This window comes from Montipora foliosa, chromosome 11 (assembly GCF_036669935.1).
Source record: "Montipora foliosa isolate CH-2021 chromosome 11, ASM3666993v2, whole genome shotgun sequence".
Taxonomy (NCBI): domain Eukaryota; kingdom Metazoa; phylum Cnidaria; class Anthozoa; order Scleractinia; family Acroporidae; genus Montipora; species Montipora foliosa.
In genome coordinates, this window is record NC_090879.1 from 11,837,758 (window position 1) to 11,845,257 (window position 7,500).

Below are 7,500 nucleotides of genomic sequence, written 5' to 3' on the forward strand. Positions count from 1 at the left end.
TAGTTTTTCCCTTAGCATGCTGTGTTACGAGGAGAAATCGAGATTTTTGAATCCCTAGAATTCTTGAAACTCGTAATTATTCGACGTAATCTTTGCCTCTCTTGGTGAAAAAGTTAGGAAAAATTTACCCGCCATTTTTTCGCGCCAGTTTTCTGTTTCCTAAAGTGGCTGGAAAAATCGAGATTACACTGTATTTTGAAGAGTAAATGCTTAGTACCTTGAATAATAGTCGAAATGTCAATAAAGAGAAGCAAGACTGAATATCAAATCAGTTAAAATATCGAATCTATATTTTGGTTCTCCCATTTTACTACAAAACTCATGTTTTCTTGTAAGCCACGTTAAGGATGTTGTGTTCTTTCTCGAACCCTAAAGCTGGTTAGTTTACCCAGCATAAATAGCCCTTATGCGTGATGACGTATAACTAGCGATTTCACCACCAAGCCTCGAATTCGAAAATCAAACTTTCGAAAACTTGTACATTTTAGCTTGAGCTGAATCCCAAAGGAACAAACTTGTAAAGAAAAGCCACGTGCGAACAGTATTGCACGTCCAGATAATGTGAATAATTTTGTGCAAACGAGGCTCGGTGGTGAATTTTTGATCATGTTACGTCATCACGCATAAGGCCTATTGACTCACCCTGGTTTGGGTGCTAGTCACCGCAGATTAACAACTGATCCAGACTGATTTGGTCAAAGGGGAAGATCAGACCGCCACGCTCAGAAGTCAGGATGGCGCTAAACGTCTCTAGCTTAGCATAAACAGCCATATGGGGCCCACATAAACTGTGTGACCGTTCATGTTTTGAATTTATAGAGGAAATCGATGGGAATGTCGAAAATCCTCGCATTATCGTACTAGATTGTGATAAATATTCTCATTTAACATCAAAATAAACGTATTTTACCTTAAATGTTGTGTGTTGTTGTTCTTGAGGTTGAAGACGGCGATTTTAGCGATTTGAAGGGTTCGGCGTTGGTTGTTCACTCGAATGTACCTACTATTACACAGGCAGTCCCGTGAAATCTGTTTCCCTGTTTATCTTGTTCTAAATAGCAACCAGGAAGTTGAAGGCTAATAAAATCAATCATCTTTTGTAAAATTACCGTAACACCCGACACTGCCTTCCGAACGTGCAAAGCAATGATTGTGTTCGCTACTGTATTTTCCATGGCACGCTATGAAATATTATATATTATATGCCATGAAATATCCCACTTGTCTCTTGTATTTTCTTGGTATGTACCCTCCGTGAGTATTATATACATGAAACAGTCGATCACGTAGCATTAGAGAGCTTAAGCAACGACGCCTAGTAGAAAACGAATTTACATCAGTTTACCGGCAAAATTCGCGATTTTGTAGATGTTTGTTACGCCAATGGCTCCAAAAACGCGATCAGGCTAAATATGCAATGACATCGTTCAATCTCAAACGGAAACACGAAAACTTAGCCGTCGTCACCCATGTTCAGGAGACGACGCAAAACGTGATCATTTCACGTTGTTGTTTTGAGAGGAAGGCCAAGAAATGTAGAAAGATTTATAATGCACGTGCAAAGCTATTGTTTTGGTCATAAACCTTTTGTTTAGTGACGTTCTCGTTGCCGTCGTTGTCGTGGTTTGCTTAAGCTCCCTATTGTCCTTCGATAAACGCCATAAAATTGAAGAATTTGAATGGCGGAAAAAAAAAGGCCTAACTGGCGTAGCTCCAAGTGTCGTCCGTGATCATAGAAATTCACCTGAAGGGCCTTTTCCGGTTCCGGTTGGGGCTTCCGCGTTAACCAATCTCTAGAGGATGAGACCCCCTCTGTGTAAAATTAGACTTCTTTTAGTAGATTAGGAAATGTTGTGTTGAAACGAAACACGTTTTAGTATTAAAGTGTGGTCGAGGAGCGACAACAGTTGAATAGGCCTTTTGCAACTAACGATCACATGATACAAAATCCGCCATGCTGAAGGGCACGCTCATTATTATTCCCCCACTGGGACATTAAAACAATAAGACCTGAACTAGTCAAGCTTGACTTGACTTTGTTTTAATGTCCCAGTAGGGGAATAATAATGAGCTTGCTCTCCAGCATGGCGGATTTTGTACCATGTGATCGTTAGTTGCAAAAGGCCTATTGCCGATTCCCTCTATGATACGAGCTTGCAAGGAATCATGCTTGATCAAAAAGAATTTTTATATCACTTATAACAAACAATGAAGGCGTATTGATAGCTAGTCGGCTAGGGTGCTTATGCAATGACGACGGCGGCGCGGAAGAAAACCCATAGTGAATAAAGGATTTATAATTACTTTCGAATGTTGCAATTTCCTTGATCTATTCAGTACGCCAATCGGTCTTAAAACTTGTTCAGGCTAAATATCAAGTGACAGCGTTCAATTCCAAAAGAAAATACGAAGCATTGGTCGTCACGGTTCAGGTTGTCCAAAACACCCAGAAGTTGCTCATTTTAAGTTGCTGTTTCGAAGAGGACCGTAAAGAAATGTATAAGATTTATAACGCACGTGCTAAGCCATTGTTTTGCTCATGAAAATTTCTTTTGTTGAAGTTTCCGTTGTCGTCGCCGTCGTGGTTTAATTTTCTTAAGCTCCCTATTGACAGGGCTAGCTCTACTCAACTGACGAGGCCAGAGATAAATGAAACTGGAAAGCGTCCTGAGACAAGCAAGACGAATCCATGTCTAAAGAGCTGACGGCAAAGTTAATTATCTTTCGGTTTCGCCCGTACATTCACATGTACAAACGTAGCGGTCTTAAATATGGACATAAAATTACGTATTCGTGAGACGAATTATGCTGAATTCTGTATTTATCAGTGGACAGTTTACTAGCTTTTCAAAATTGAAGTGCTTACAGTCACCTTTTCCCAAAGCTAGCTCAAAATTGTACAAAATAGACGTCTTGAAATGAAGATTTGGATAGTTCAGATTTTGATGTTATTTATCTTTTCAACGCTCGGGGTCGGCCGACGGATTTCAAGTGCGATGTGTTCTATCAAGCTTCCTTTTCTTACCATGCTGGATAGCTGTTCTTGTAGGTACACTGCGGAGATGTAATCATGATCCATGGTAGGATATTGCCTCTTCTTCTCCTTCACAATGTTTTTAAAGTATATTAAAACTTGAAAACAACCGATGAAGAACCAGTTGCAGCTTGGGTTAACATGTAAGTGAGGATGAATTGTTTTGACAACGTTTGAAAAATTTTCGATTTTTCGAAAATATTTTACTTTGGAAGTGTTCGCGACAGCATGCAAGTTTTCATGCTTATACATTTTCGTTAGCAGTACGATTCCTATCAGTGATATTCCCCATTGCGACTTCAGTAGGGCATATAAAGAAGTGAATTGCTTGATGTTTTATCAAGTGTAAGACCACTACGGCTGTGCTTCAGACTCAGCATTTCCGGGTTTCGTTATCGTATGTGCATGCCATCGAGCCCAGAACCTTCCACGAGCCAGGCTATGCAGTGGTAGGGGACGTTTTCGAACCGTTAAAATTCTGATTTGATCAGACGATACAAAGCTTTACACCAGGCTTGGTCTTTCAAACAACCAGTGAAGCTCAGAAATTGGAAGGAGCGGTTGAAGCCAGAAAGCTGAAGCTGAAAGGTTATAATATAAATTCGCGTTTCTTTGTAATCACGCATAACAAAGATTAAGGGACTCTGGACGAGCCTGGCGTGGTCTCCTCGCTGTAAGGGAGGAAGAGAAAGCCAGGGATTATGAGCTGAAAAATGTTCCCGCCATCGCCAAAAAATTACTAAAGCTTGCTGACGAGAGCAATGCCGGTTGGCTGGCTGGGGCCAAAGAAAATCAGACTAGGGATCTCGCGAGCTATTCACGGCGAGGACAAAAAGAGGACCGAAGAAGCGAAAGAAAGAACTGTCGAGAAGAGTACACATCATGCTCTCAAAAGTGCGGAGAATAACAAGAACTGAGCAAGCGCTTGTAATGATCGCACAAGCGACGACAAGAAAGGCTTTTTTTGAGAGCGCTCACAAAAATGATGCAAGTGATCTCACTCTACATGCCTGTCTTTCACTCTTCGACACTGTGCTACGCCTCGTTGACTGTACGCTGATAGAAAACTCGGGCTCGTAGTCCAACGGATAAATAGCTAATGTTTAGAATCAACCAGGGCCTGTGAGGTCAGCTATTTTAGTAGATAGGAAAAAATAACTTACCAATTACGAATGCCATAGACGTAATTCGAACATCAAGCATGATTTATCTTTAAGTTTCCATTCTATATTGACGGCGAACTGTACTGTTTTCTGTTTTTACCAAGGTGTTGTCTGCTGGTATCATGGGACTGGCCTTGTCCACCTCCGCTATACACTCCCTAACTTTGGTAAGACCTACACAGAAATGAAACCTGTTTCGTTGCTTGACTCTTTTAGATTTAAAGCTCCCTCTGTGATCGTGATAAATTACTTTATACCTCATCATAGGAATTTAACGATGCACGTTGACAACGCGAAGAAAATTTACGTGACACAAAATTAACTCGCCTAACTTTATTTTACGCACATTTGCTGAACACAACCGTCTCAATATACATATCTAAAGGGAAAAAAGTATTTCAAGTCATTGTTAGCTCAGTGGAGGTGACCGTAAGGCGGGAGGACGAGCGGGCCTTGGAAATTTTTAGAAGAAAGACTGACGAGGTTAGCTATGCCCTCTGGGAAACGGATCAATACGAAAACCAGTCGAAAGACATTTTGAATTCATTTCATAAATAAGAACTATCAGATACTGACTCCAAGGCATTGATAGTGAAGCTATAAGCAGATGAGGTTTTGTTACTGAAATAAAGGTGAAATAAAGCCGGGTACTTTTTAAAATTAACATCGACGTAAATCAAGCTAAATGTATTAAATTAAATGTATCGATAATTTCCTATAATAAGGTAGTTCCAAAACTGATGACATTAGTCAAAGCTACGTCAGCTTTATTCTGAGTGAAGAAAGACATCGGTTAAGTTTCAGCGGGAGCTGAGGAAGCAGCAGTGGCAGTGCATTTAACACTGCATAGGTAATGGTGGTGGCGCTGGCGGTGGCAGTGGCAGTGGCAGTGGCACTGTTAGTGGTAGAGGCAGCGATAGCAGTAGTGATAGTGGCAGTCAGTGGCAGTGGCAGTGAAATTGGTAGTGGCCGTGGTAGTGGCAGTGGTGGTGATTGTTCGATCACTCAGTCATCATTGAACTGTCATGAAGTTAACAGAAACAACTTTCGCTATTTAACTATCAGTGGTGGTGGCAGTAAAAAAAAAAAAAACATAGTAACTTACATGAAGTAGTTACAACAAAGTTTTTCGCACTCTAAGACCGCCCTCTCTTTCTTAATGATTTTAGATAATGGCTTTGAGGTCTGTCAGCATGGCGTGTGCCTTAGTATCAGTAATAACAGAGTGCATCTATTCCTCTGCTGTGACCAGTCTCGTGAGAAGCAAATACACGAGAAGTACTGCAAAACTGACCCAAATCAAGTACACAGAACAAGAGAAGACCATGTTAGGCATATCGCGTCCTTGGTTGTTATATTTTCCATCTTTGAGATTATCCTGGCTTTTGCAAGCGCTATGATTTGGTGATGCAGATGCAGCAGGTAAAGGCTACCAGCCCTTGCGAGAAATTCAGGTTTTTAAAGTTATAACAGCTTAGTTACTGCAAAATATTGCAAAACATGTAGTCTCATGGTTAGTGCGCTTGTATCGAGCGGTCCAGGTTTGAGTCCCGGCCGGACAATAATTATACAGAGTATAGCTAACTTCAGTTATAACTTACAACTGTTATAAATGTAGGCCTGTGCAAATAAAATAAATAAATAAATAATTCATAACACAAATAAAAAAATAATTAGCGAGAGGAAAATAATATCCCAACATTTTATTCCCAAAAAGAGTTATATAAAAATGTTTTACCTTACATACACTAACTCTGCTACTTTAATTTCAGGTATGCCAAAGGGATCACAAAACAGAAGCTGGAAAAATTGGAACGACTTGTATTTAAACAAGTCATTCCAATTCTCATCTCTTCTCAATGTTAAAAAAAGAAATGTCATAAAAATGTAGGAAAGTATTTTCGGTCTGCGTCATCGATTGCACGCGAGAAGTAATCAAAACAGACAGAGCGCAAAAACCGCTTGACATGCGCACTAGAATCACACTTGTGTTGCCGCCATTCCATTTTCAAAATGGCGGACGACAAATCAAAATCCACCACGTCATTGTGGAGGCTGTCACGCCGCTGGCGTTTCTCTGAGAAAATTTGCAAAAAGATGATCTGAATCTGCCATCATTCAACGATGCTTCAGAGCCGTCAGGGAAGAGATCGGACCAAAACCAGTTCGCCTAAAGCAATAGAGTTTTTGACGAGCTTCGAAGCTTCATTTGACGTTCGTTGTTTAGAGTTTTGCGTTTCTTAAGGTGGTCGGTTACTCTTTAAGCTCAGAACAGAGATATGTTGGAGGTAAATTATTTTCACGAAACATATCAAATATGACTTTTTTTTCGTTGATATGAAAATTTTTGAGAGGTGTTTAAAGGTGGAATTCCGATTTCATACACCAAGAGAGACTTTTTCAAATCGAAGTTTGAAGAGAGGCAGGTTTTTTACCGCTAGTGTTCGTCTTCACAGTTGTAACTGGTTTTACACAGTCCAGTGCCTTATACTTTCACGCCACTCGATATAGTTTGTGAGGTTTTGGGGTCGTAAGTTGTCCTGAAATGCATATAGCGTACACGTACGTTTTTAACTTCGAGTTAATATCTTGTCGACATTGTTCATACAATGTATTAAAGTTTTCTCGCTTTATAAGCCAAGGCGACAGAGCGGCTGCCTGTTATATTAAACAGCGGCAAATATTGACAACAAACCCTGTTATTTTCTTCCCTTTAACAACGTTCATTGCTATGTTTTGTGTAACTAAAAATAAAATATGTCAACTGTCACATCTGACTACCGGGGGATTGTGTGCTTTTTCAAGTTTATGGGGCTCTTTGCAAAGGGCGAGTTAAGTTTATTCAACAAAGTAAGCTGCTTTTTCCGTTTAGAGACTGAAAATGTCAGCAAAGGTGCTCTAGTTCAATGTGCAAAGCGCTTTTTTTGGCTTTTGATGCCAGCAAAACAGTTCACCACACTAGAAAATTTTTATTCACTTGCTACTGGCTCACAAAGACTGCAGAATTTGCCACATGGATGAATACATTTCACCAATGAAGGTGAGTGATGCAATAACATTACAATAGTTGCAATAATAATCTGCCCTGAATTGAATTTCCCCTATCCCTCAATATAGATTCTACGCCCCCTTCTTTGTCAGTGCCAAAAATCTGCCAAGAGAACTGAAGCACTAAGTTACACAGAATTAGTCAGACAGGTACATGTAGAAAACCCTCAAGGATCAAAAGCAGCAGCTGGATATTAAGCAGAGAAAAATCGAGAACGAAAACAAAAACTTTCACAAAAAAACATGAAGTTAAGT

The 7,500-nt window shown here is 40.1% G+C and overlaps 1 protein-coding gene and 2 long non-coding RNA genes across 4 annotated transcripts in view; 1 reads left to right on the top strand and 2 right to left on the bottom strand.

Annotated features, from left to right (window-relative positions):
- Positions 1-1,068, bottom strand: part of LOC137977623 (uncharacterized) — a 6,390-nt gene extending 5,322 nt beyond the window's left edge. Inside the window, exon 1 of the long non-coding RNA XR_011117849.1 lies at positions 911-1,068. This is a non-coding gene — a long non-coding RNA (uncharacterized lncRNA). The remainder of the gene's footprint in view (positions 1-910) is intronic.
- Positions 1-7,500, bottom strand: part of LOC137977792 (uncharacterized) — a 65,434-nt gene that overhangs the window by 39,956 nt on the left and 17,978 nt on the right. The window lies entirely within an intron of this gene.
- On the top strand, positions 2,805-6,003 carry LOC137976291 (uncharacterized). The gene is made up of 4 exons (XR_011117739.1): positions 2,805-3,045; positions 4,302-4,364; positions 5,367-5,619; positions 5,970-6,003. It is a non-coding gene; the product is annotated as an uncharacterized lncRNA (long non-coding RNA).